Source organism: Myotis nattereri (assembly GCF_964212035.1).
Source record: "Myotis nattereri genome assembly, chromosome: Y".
NCBI lineage: Eukaryota > Metazoa > Chordata > Mammalia > Chiroptera > Vespertilionidae > Myotis > Myotis nattereri.
Genome location: NC_138094.1, coordinates 38,748,316 through 38,761,016, shown reverse-complemented (window position 1 = coordinate 38,761,016; position 12,701 = coordinate 38,748,316).

The following is a 12,701-nucleotide window of genomic DNA, read 5'->3' as shown; positions in this document are numbered from 1 at the left end:
ACTCGAAGTACATCATTTTGTGGTTACAGTGCCATCCTCTGAGTATTTATTTTAAAAAAACTTCCATCATTTATATGTATTTACATATGTGCTTTATGTTTTTTATTATTTACTAGAGGCAAGGTGCACAAAAATTTGTGCACTGGAGTGGGGCCCCTGAGCCCAGCTTGGCCCCTATCACATACTGGGAGCCCTCAGGGGATGTCCTACTCCCTGCTCCATGCTCCCTTTGGGGAGTGGGCCTAAGCCACAGCCTGGCCTCCCTTTGTGGGCGGCGACCGGGCTGATCAGTCGAAGTCATCAGCTCAATCACCCCGCTGTTGCAGCCACTGCCAGTCAACCTCAGCCACCAAGGTGTTTTCATCAACACGGACTCCAGTCCCTTTACTATGAAAAAAATGACAACTTCTTTTAGGCATTCTCAAGATGTGTCTTTCATAGGATATGACATTTCTTTCTTTCTTCCTTTTCTTCCTTCCTTCCTTCTTTCCTTCCTTCCTTCCTTCCTTCCTTCCTTCCTTCCTTCCTTTCTTCCTTCCTTCTCACCTGAGGATATGTTTCCATTGATTTTTCAAGAATGTGGAAGAGAAAGGGAAAGACAGAGAGAAACGTCAAAGTGAGAGGAACACTTTGATTGGTTGCTGCCTGCATGAGCCGTGACCTGGGGCCAGGCCAGGGAGGAGCCTGCAACCTATGTACATGCCCTTAGCCAGAATTGAACCAAGACTCAGCAGTGGGCAGGCCAAGGCATTATCCACTCAGCAAAATCAGCAAGGATAGGATATGGCATTTCTTACCCCTCCAGCAGTGGACCTTCCTTTTTTCTCCAGGAGTGTGGTAAAAAACCCTACATCACCTATTTTGATTCTTATTACCCAATTTACTAAGAATATTACCAGTGGCATAGAGGGAGCTTAACCAATGAGCAGTCAGAAAAGGTGTTTCCTCTGGAGTTCACACCAATTGACGGCTTGGTCCCTGCCCAGGCCTAATGCCTGTGGTCCAGTCATTAGCTCTGGGCAGGGGACCACCAACTCCCTCAATCGCCTGCTTAGACCCTGCTCCCCATGATCACTGGCTCTGCCCCTGCTCCCGGCCATAGCCAGCTGCCTCCCTGCTCCCCGAAATTGCTGGCTCTGAACCTGCCCAGGGCGAATGCCTCTGGCCGGGGCATTAGGCCTGGGCAGGGGACCCCCAACTCCCCAGGATTGTCAGCTCCACCCCTGCCAAGGCCTAATGCCATGGGCAGGAGACCCCATGCTCCCCTCAATCACAGGCTCCTCCCCTGCTCAAAACTAACGCCTCTAGCAAAGGCATTAGACCTGGGAAGGGACCAATAATACCCCTGCAATTACCGGCTCCAGACCTGCCCAAGCCTAATGCCTCTGGCAAAGGCATTAGGCCTGGGCAGAGGACCCCCAGCTCCCACCATCGCCAACCCCTCTCCTGCTCCCCACCATCGCTGGCTTACCCCCTGCTACCCACCATCCCAGCTCCGCCCTTGCCCAGGTCTAACACTTCTGACCAAGGCATCAGGCCTTGGCAGGGGACCTCTCAGCTCTGATTGCAGGCTCCAATAGCCTATAGCCATTGGGCACCTACTTATGCAAATTAACCGCCATCTTTGTTGGTGGTTAATTTGCATATCATGCTGATTAGCCAATGGGAGGTTAAGGGAAGATACTGTCAGTTACCCTGTTTGTCTATTATTAGATAGGATTTAGCACAAGTAAAGGTCAGGAATCATTATTTTACTTTTAATTTTTTACTTTTATATATATATATTTTTTTTATTGTTTCACCTCATTACTGCTGTGTATGTGTGCTCCATGTGAGTGATGTAGATGCTTATCTAGGTGGGTTCTGACTTACAGCAAAAACCATTATGACGTGCTGCAGGAATAGATCTTAATTGGAACATGAGGACGTATTGTACTTATATTCTCCTGATTAAGATGTCGTTATTTGGTCTTCATATTTCCTCATTAAGTACATGATTGTTGGAAGCACAAAGTATATCTTTATATATCTATGTGATTCTTAGACTATTAATTCAATAAGAAATAAAAACTGGGGTGGGGGGGGAAGCTGGGAAGGTCAAGGGGAGAAAACAAAACAAAAAAAAGGACACATTTCTAATACGCTTTGATATATTATAAGGAATAAAAAAAAATTAAAAAATGAAAGCCTTATCCTTATAAAAAGATCTGGCCTTATAATTAAATGACCTAATACATTTTAGAGTAGGGCACCTTTCCAAAGTATTCTCAGAAGAACATGGCTTGAAATCCAGGGTGTATCCTTTAACACCCTATTGGAAACAAGAGCCTTAGTTGGGCTCCATCATGATCCAAACAGAGACAGAAACAGCAAGAGACATGGCAGGTTTCTGTTACTATATTCCTACTGAGCATCCCTCAATGCACATTTCCTGATGGTGCTATTGATCAGAATGTGCACTCACAGGACATTAGGGCCTTCATGCACAACTCCGTCATGAAACCACCTGAAAGAGAAGCCTATTGGACAAGAATGTTAGCAGGGACTTTACAATGCAGAGGGATTCTGAAGAAGATTGAAAAAGGGGGCAGAACCATAGCCAGTTTGGAACAGTGGACAGATCACTGGCTTTCAGAATGAAGGGCTCAGATTTGATTCAGGTCAAGGGCACTTGCCTGGGTGTGGGCTCAATCTCCAGTCTGGGGCTTGCAGGAGGAACTGATCAAAGAATCGCTCTCATCACTGATGTTTCTAACTCTCACAAGCTCTCCTTTCCTCTCTGAGATAAGTACAAATATATTTAAAAGAATGGTGGCAGAATCATGGATGATGCAGGGACATGCTCCCAGGAACAAACTGTATTCCAACTAAAATACAGAACAACTTCCTGAATAATCAATGGAAAACTCACAGGAGAGAACCCTGACACCAGAAGACCGAAGGTGGAGGCCACTTAGACACTGGTAGGAGGAGAGGAGGCTTGAAGGGGCGGGCCTGACACCCACAGAAAGCAACTGAAGTCTCAGAGAGATATCTCAGCTGTGGAGGACTGCCACTGAGAACTCTGGGTCTAATCCCCAAGCTGCGCCTCCTAGCAGAGAGCACCAGAACTGAGGAGGGTACCCATATAACCTGTGGATGTGAATAGCAGCAGGGCACTGTCTGCCAGGGAGAGACAGCTAGAAAATCAGGTATAATCTTAAAGGGCCAGCACACAAATATCCCTGTGGAGCCACACACCTTGTGCCCTGGCAAAGGGAGGGTGAAGTGGACTGGAGCTGTGAGGGAAAAAGCCAGAACTGGGGAGTCAAGGGTTCCAGCACAGAAGACAGACACTTCAGGTTTCCTGGGATGAGTCATTTCCTCATGCAGCAGAGAAAATCTTTCCCATGCAGACATTTGCCTTTCCTGGAGGAGTGACAATTAACACACACTACTGGGAAACACCTTGCCCGGAGGACACTTAAGAGATTATAAATAACAATAAACCTCCACACAGAAGCAACTGCCCCACCCTGTTGAAACAAACTGTTGCTATAACCTGAGGACCATTGCCTTGGAGGCAAGTTAAGTTGGAATCCTATCAGTCTATAGACAGAGGAGGTCTCTGGAGGCTTTGAGTCTTTGTCTGATCTAATTAGTCAGAAACATCCTTTAACAATGTTCTGCACTAGAGACTGAGAGGCACAGAGGATCTACCTAACTTGTCACCACACACCCACACAGAAAGCCAGAAAGAGGAAATAAATAAACAACCCCCAAATGAGTGAACTAGAGAATTCTCCAGATATTGAGAGAGATGAAGCACAGAGAAGACATTTATCTGAATCTGACTTCAGAGTTATGAAGGTAAAAGAGCTCAACAGCATGAAAAAAGATATAGTGACCATGAAAAGAAGAACAGTCCTAGATATAAAATGACATAATACAAACAGGAGGACCACTTACATAACAGTATTAGAATAGCGAGTGTGCCAAAAGAGGCAGGAGGGGAGAAAAGCGTAGAGACGGTCTTTGAAGAAACAATGGCAGAACACTTCCCTAACGTGGTAAAGAAAAATCCCACACAAGGTCAAGAGCCAAAGAGAACCCAATAGAAAAAGTACCCAAACACGTGCCCAGACACATCATAATTAAAATGCCCAAAATTAAAGACAAGGAGAGAATCTTCAAGGCAGCAATTAAAAAGAAAACTGTTAGCTACGAAGTCGTCCCCATAAGGATGAGTCCTGATATCTCACCTGAAACTCTACAGGCCAGAGGGATTGGCATGAAGTACTCTAGTTAATGGAAAGAGAGGATCTGAGACCAAGATTACTATATACGGTAATTCTTTCCTTCAAAATAGACACTCAAATACAGAGCTTCATAGACAGAAAAAGGCTAAAAGTGTAAATTGTCACCAAGCCAGCATTACAAGAAATGCAAAGGGATTGCTGTAATGAGAATGAGAAACAGAGACAGAAACTTAGCCATACAGAAAGATAATGGAAAGAAATAAATACCTATCAATAATAACTCTAAATATAAATAGGTAAATGCTCCAATCAAAAGGCATAGGGTATCAAAATGGATACAATAATATGATGCAAGTATATGCTGTATACAGGAGTGCCATCTGAAAACAAAAGACACACAAAGGATTGGAGTGAAGGAATGGGAAAATTTCCATGCAAATGGAAAGAAAAAAAGGCTGGAGTACCAATATTCACATCAGACAAAATAGACTTTTTAATAAAGGCCATCACAAGAGACAGAAAGGTCACTGCATGATACCAAAGGGATCAACCAGCAGAAAATATTACCCTAGGAAACAAATATTCATCCAACATAGGAATATATGTATATCTCCTATATAATAAAAGAGAAACATGGTAATTAGCATACGACCAGTACTCTTCCCTTTGGCTATCAGCGAGATATGCAAATTAGCTGCCTGCCAAGATGGCGGCCGGCAGCCAGGCAGCTTGAAACTAACATGAGGCTTGCTTGCTTCAGTGACAGAGGACACCAACGTTCCCAGCCTGCCTTGCCGGCCTCTGAGCTTGCAGTTTAAGAAACATTGTAACAAATATAGAAGCTAAACAAAGCCCCAGAAACATGCTTTCAGTGAGCCCGGGATCTCAGAGCTGGAGTTCTATATTGTTTCGATTATAGAACCCAAACAAACCAGATACCTTCTTTCAGCAGCAGAGGCCTCAGAGCTGGAGCCAGAGCTAAAGCTGGCCCAGAATAAAAACAAAAGAAAAAAAAAAGCATTTGGGAGCTTCAGTAGACCAGAAAACAGCCCTCAGCCCCTCACACAGGCTGGCCACGCACCCCAGTGGGGACCCCCACCCTGATCCAGGACACCCTTCAGGGCAAACCAGCCAGCCCCACCCATGCATCAGGCCTCTATCCTATACAGTAAAAGGGTAATATGCCTCCCAGCACCGGGATCAGCAGAGCTGAGAGGGCTCCCGGCACGCAGGGGGATCAGCGTGACAGGGGGCAGCACCCAAAACCCCTGATGGCCCTGAGGCTCCGTGTGTAACAGGGGATGGGGCCTCAACCTCCCTATCCGCTGTGCTCTGTTCATGACAGGGGAAGGCGCCCCAACCTCCTGGTCAGCCCTGCTCGGTGCCTGATGGGAGGAGCTCCCCAACCCCCTGATCGCCCTGCGGCTCTGTGTGTGACAAGATGCGGCGCCTCAAACCCCTGATCAGCCCTTCTCTGTGTTTGACAGGGTGCTGGGCCCCAACCCTCTCCTCCCCCTCGGGCCCTGCTCTGTGTGTGACGGGGTAGAGCCATAACCTCCCCATCAGCCCTGCCCTGAGTGTGACTGGGGGCGGTGTCCCAACCCCCCAATCGGCCCTACCCTGAGCATGAGTGAGGGTGGCATCGCAACCTCCCAATCTGCCCTGCTTTGTGCATGACAGGAGAAGGCGCCCCAACTCCCCAATCAGCCCTGCTCTGAGCCCGACAAGGGTCTGAACCTAGGGATTGGGCCTGCCCTCTGCCACCCAGGAGTAGGCCTAAGCCAGCAGGTCGTTTTCTCCTGAGGGGTCCCAGACTGCGAGGGGGCACAGACCCAGCTGATGGACCCTCCTTTCCCCACCAAGTGCACAAATTTTTGTGCACCGGTCCTCTAGTATATACATGCCAATTCAAAGCTATATGCCAAAATGCTGGACAATGTGGATGAAATAGATGAAGTCAGTAAAAAATGCGAACTACCAAAATTGATTCAGAAAGAATTACTTATACATCTGAAACAAACAAACAAAAATCAAACAAAGAGACTTCCAGGGGACTTTAATGGAGAGCCTGAAAACAGGACAGTCATAGTAGCAGACTTTTATCACTCCTATCACTTCACTGGATAGATCTTCCATGTGACAAGACAATGATTCAGAGACTCTAAAGGACACACTGCATCAGATGGATTTAATTGACATTTTAGAACGTTCACCCCAACAGAGCAGAATATACTTTCTTCTCAAGTGCACAGGGGTCATTCCCAAAGATAGACCACATGGTAGGACACATAACAAGTCCCTACAAGTTCAAGAAGATTTAAATCATATAAAGCATGTTCTTGGATCACAGTGGAATGAAATGAGAAATCAACTAGCGTAAAAACACCCAAAAACTTTTAAACACTTACAGGCTAAATAGCATGCTATTAAACAATGAATTTGGTACAATGAGATCAAGAAAATATCAAAGACTTTTTGGAAAAAAAGGAAAATGAACAAATAACAACACAATATCTCTGGGAAACAGCAAAAGCAGTCCTGAGAGGGAACTTCATAGCACTATAGACCTATCTCAGAAAATAACAAAAATCAGCAATAAACTATTTATCCCTACAACTGAATAATTAGAAAGAAACCAACAAGAAGAGCCCAGAGTAAGTAGCGGAAGGAAAAAATAAAGATTACAGTAGAAAAAATAACAGAGAAAAAAAATTCAATGAAACCAAAAGCTGGTTCCATGAAAGGATAAACAAAATTGATAAACCATTAGCAAGACTCATGAAGAAACACACACACATGATTCCAATAAGTAAAATCAGAAACAAGAGTGGAGGAGTAAGCACTGGCACCACAGAAATTCAAAGGATTGTAAGAAAATACTATGAACAACTATATGCTAAAATGCTGGACAATGTAGATGAAATAGATGAAGTCAGTAAAAAATGCAAACTACCAAAACTGATTCAGAAAGAATTAAGAAACCTCAATAGGCTCATAACAACTGATGAAATAGAAGCAGTAATCAAAACACTTCCAACCAACAAAAGCTCAGGTCTGGACAGCTTCACAGGGGAGTTCTACCAAACAGTCAGAAAACTACAATCTATAGTCCTCACACTGTTTCAGAAAATCAAAGAGGAAAGAATACTTCCAAACTCTTTGTATGAGGTCAGCATTATTCTAATTCCAAAAGAAGGTAAAGACACTACAAAGAAAGAGAATTACAGGCCAATATAGCTGATGATGACAGATACTAAAATCCTCAACCAAGTATTAGCAAATCACATCCAGCATTATATTAAATGATCAAATGACATGATCAAGTGGGATATATTCCAGGGATGCAAGGCTGGTATGATATTCACAAATCAATAAATGTGATACAACTCATAAACAAACTGAAGGTTAAAAATCACGTGATCATATTGATAGACACAGAAAAAGAATTGGAAAAAACCCAACCCCCAATTTTGATAAAAAGTCTCAGGAATGTGGTAATAGAGGGAGCATACTCAACATGATAAAGGCCATATATGAGAAACCCACAGCCAACATCATACTCAATAGGCAAAAACTAAAACCATTTCCCATGAAAGAACAGGAACATGACAGGGATGCCAATTTTCACCATTCCTGTTCAACATAGTACAGGAAGTGCTACCATAGTGCTCAGACATGAAGAAATAAAAGTCATCCCAACCGGAAAAGCACATAATAAATGAATTTGGTCATGAATCAGGATACAAAATTAACACCCATAAATATATGTATTTTTATTTACCAAGAATGAACTCCCAAAAAGATAAACTAAGAAAAGAATCCCACTTACCATTGCAATAAAGGAATTAAGAAAAAAACTCAATTAAGGAAGTAAAAGAACTGCACTTGGAAAATGACAGAATATTGAAAAGGAGATAAAGATATCAACCAGTGGACTAATATACCGTGTTGATGGGTTGGCAGAATTAACATTATTAAGATGTCCATACTACCCAAAGCAATTTATAGATTCAATGTAATCTCCATTAAAATATACCAACAGAATATTTCACAGACAAAGAACAAACTCTCCAAAAATTCATATGGAGTAAAAATAGCCTCAGCAATCCAGGGAACAAGAAAAAAATATGGAAGGCTCACAATCGCAGATATTAAGCTCTATTATAAAGCCACCATTCTCAAAACTGCCTGCTACTGGCACTAGAAAAGACATATACACCACTGAAACAGAACAGAGAAGCCAGAAGTGGACCCAAGTCATTACGCTGTATTATTAATTTACAAAGGAGGCGAGAGCATTCAATGGAGTCAAGAGAGTCTCTTTGATTTCTACAAGATGGCGGCGATATAGGCAGACGAGTCCCAGGTCTTGTGCCAGAGCAGATGGAGTAAGCAGCTGAAACTGCGAATTGGGGAAATTACTCAGCTGGTGAGACGGTTTGCAGTAGGGAAGGGCAGAGCTCCCCTGGAAAGGTAAAAGAACCTGGGATCTGGGCAGGAAAGTTTGCCAGACCTCTGAGCCCAGAGGGTCAGAGGGAGACCGCATGGCACTGGGACAGGCACAGCCCCTGACTGGGGAAAAGAGATCCGCGGGATTCCTGGCACAGGGGGATTTGAGATCTGGGTTCTGTGATTATGGAGGACTGAGCCTAGAGGGGGCTGCCTCAACAGCTGAACAGACCATGCAGTGCTGGTAAGAGAGGAGCTTACAGAAATTCAGAATTCCCCGTTTCTGTGGCCAGCATTTGTTTGTTTATATTCACTGAACCCTGTTCATAGGACATTTCAGATACGGACACTCACCTGTGCTGAAGAGAGGGAGAAGGTGCAGATGAGTGGAATCTGGGGAGAGGCTGGGGAGAAAGGGGGCGCCGGGAGAGGTGCCAGCGAATTTAGTGCTGAGACACCCCTGGGACCAGGACTCGGGCAGCCATTCTTTCCGGAGTGTGGGACTCCTCCACCTAGCCCCCAGGCAAGGAGCACAGCCACACCCAGATTAGACCCTGAAGGAGATGAAGGATTAAAATAATCTGATCAGTCCCTGGGCGTTAACAGGGTCTGGCCTATAGAGGGACTTTCAGTCCCAGCAATAACATAGACCAGGGCCACGATTAAAGAACCGGTTCTGGGGAGTTGACCTCCCCAAACCAGTTTTAAGTGCAATAGAGAAAATAAACCCTTGCTACTGGATAGAGAAGCTGTATAGCCTCAGAGGCCAACCCAAAAATACTGCCACCCAGAGGCTGAGCCACAACCTTAATCTCAGCTAAACACAAATTGAGGCAGTCTGAGACACAAATACGGCCTGCTTTAAAATCAGGACTATGGTTTACAACACTGAGGAACAGTGTATCACAGGGAAATTCAACACTCTCCTGAATAACTGGCAAGACCAAGGCGAGCCAGACCGAAGAGTAGAAGAACCGAATTACCTTCACTCCTGCAATTTTTTTTTCTTTTTTCACCTTTTAACTAAGAAAGCAATTTTTTCTTCTTTTTCCATCAGCTGATTTTATCCTTTTAATTACCACATTTTTATGTTTAACCAGTATTATTGCTGCTACTACTTTACCATTTTTTTAAAGTGACATTTTATTGTCTCTCTATTTTATTTTGGGATTAGTGTTCTCCATTCTATTTTCATCGTTCCTATAGCATCAATTTTCCCTACCTCAATTTTACCTCTATGCTAAAACCCTCTTCCCCACTTTTCCCTTTTTGTTGTCCTGTTTCTCTTACCCTATTCCTGCTTTAGATTTTCCTGATTCCTTCTTTTTCCCCCTGTCAAAATTTCACCCTAATTATATATCCTATTTCCACTCCACTGCTCTAAATCCTTATACACCTATCCCTTATCTTTCTTCACTATCCAAAATTTTTTCCCTTCTTTTATCTTTCTATGTTTTGTTGCTGTTTGCTTGATTGTTGAGTATGTTGGGGTTTTTTTTGTTTTTTTTTGTTTGTTTTTTTTTTGTGTGTGTGTGTGTGTGTGTGTGTGTTTGTGTGTGTGTGTGTGGTTTAGGACTGGTTGTGAGGTTATTTTGCTTTTTCCTTTTTTTTTTCTTTTGCTGGCTTTTCCCCTCTCTCCACCCCCGCTCCCCGCCAGTTATTTTTTTGCTTCTGTTTTCCCTTGCCTCTCTTGATATTATTGATTATTTGTAGTTTGCATTCATCTCCAGTGATCTGTTGCTGGAATCTGTTGGGATTAGTGGTGGTTCTATCAGAGTTTTCTCCTCATATAAATAGTCTCTTCCCCTCTTCTACTTCATTCTCTCTTTTCACTCTTTTTTTTTTTCTTTTTTCCGCGTCATTTTTCCCAATTTCATTTTTGAACTCCTTTTTTTCCTTACTTTTCTTTTCTTTTCTCTCTTTTATATTTTTCTCTTCTTTCTTCCTTATCCCCTAATTCTCTTAATTTGGGAAGTCACCTTTATTTGGGGTTATTAATATTGTGAATATATTTGTCTTCAGTGCCTGGTACATTGTGGCTTGATTTGTTGCATTATGTGCCCTTAAATCAACGCAGCAGATCCAAGCCGCAGCAGCCTCCTGATCACCATACCCTCTGAGGATCAGCAGCTGTATGTGAAGCCTCCCCCCACCAGCAAGAAGAGCCACCAAAGCTGTGAACAGCACACATAAGAGGAGCTGCTAACTGAGGAAAAGCTGCTATCGCAACCGCCCGAGGAGCAACCACAGCCCAAGGAGCCACTACGACCCAGGGAGCAGCTCATGAATGACTCAACGTCTACATATGTCAGTCAGATCAAACATGGGTAGACAAAGAAATCCCGAAAGGAAAGAGAAGGAGGATTCGCCAGAAAACCAGCTAAGTGATACAGAGGCATGCAACATGAGAGGAAAAGAATTCAGAATAAGGGTCCTAGAGTCCATAAACCGAATGGAGGAAAAAATCAAAAACATATAGAAGAACCAAGAAAAAAAAGATGAAAAAATCAACTACTTAAGCAAGAATCAAGAAGTAAGAGATAAAAAATCAACAACTTAAGTAAGACCCAAGAAGAAATGAAGAGTGATATAGCTGCAATGAAAAACTCCATTGAAAGTATCAACAGTAGACTAGGAGAAGCGTAGGACCAAATTAGTGAATTAGAAGACAAGGAAGCAAACACACCCAAACTGCACTGCAATTGGATAAAAAAATTAAAAGACAGGAGGAGAGCGTAAGTGACATTGGGACAACATGAAACGAAACAACATATGGATAATAGGGGTGCCAGAACAACAGAAAGAGGAACAAGGATTAGAAAACCTATTGGAAGAAATAATATCAGAAAACTGCCCTGTGTTGGGGAAGAAAAAAGTCACACAAGCCCAGAGAGTCCCAAACAAGGTGAACCCAAAAAGACTGACACAAGACACATCATAATTATCATGGCAACTGTTCAGGACAAAGAGAGAATCTTACAGGCTGCAAGAGAGAGACGGAAAGTTACATACAAGGGATCTCCCATTAGATTATCCAATGATTTCTCAACAGAAACACATCAGGCCAGAAAAGAATGGACAGAAATTTACAAAGTGATGCAAAGCAAAGGACTGAATTCAAAAATACTCTATCAAAGGCTATCATGCAAAATTGAAGGGGAAATAGGAAGCTTCACAGACAAAAAAAGGCTATGAGAGTTTATCACCACCAAGCCGGCAATGCAAGAAATTCTAAAGGGACTGGTGTAAAAAAAGGAACAAAAAGCTCAGAAAGAAAACAGCCACACACAAAAAAAAGAAATGGCTACAAACATGTACCTTTCAATAATAACTTTAAACTTAAATGGACTAAATGCTCCAAACAAAAGACATCGAGTGGCTGAATGGAAAAAAAAAAAAAACATGACCCATACATTTGTTGTCTACAAGAGACCCTCCTCAGAAGAAGGGACTCACACGGACTGAAAGTGAAGGGATGGAAAAATATCTTTCAGGCAAATGGAAAGGAAAAGAAAGCTGGGGTAGCAATACTTATATCGGACAAAATAGACCTCAAAGTGAAGGCCATAACAAGAGATAAGGAAGGCCACTTCATAATACTAAACGGATCAATACATCAAGAAGATATAACCCTGGTAAACATATATGCACCCAATGCAGGAGCACCCAAATACATAAAAATAACTCCTGGAAGATATCAAAGGAGAGATCAACAACAATGCAATCATAGAGGGGGACTTTAATACACCACTGACATCACTGGATAAATCCTCTAGGCAAAAAATCAGCAAAGAAACAGCCATCCTAAATGACTCACTAAATCAGATGGACTTAATTGACATCTTCAGAACGCTTCACCCCACAGCCAAGGAATATACATTCTACTCAAGTGCTCTTAAGACACATTCAAAAATAGACCACATATTGGGTCACAAACAAAGTCTCCCCAAATTCAAGAAGATTGAAATCATACCAAGCATCTTCTCAGACCACGATGGCATAATATTAGAAATA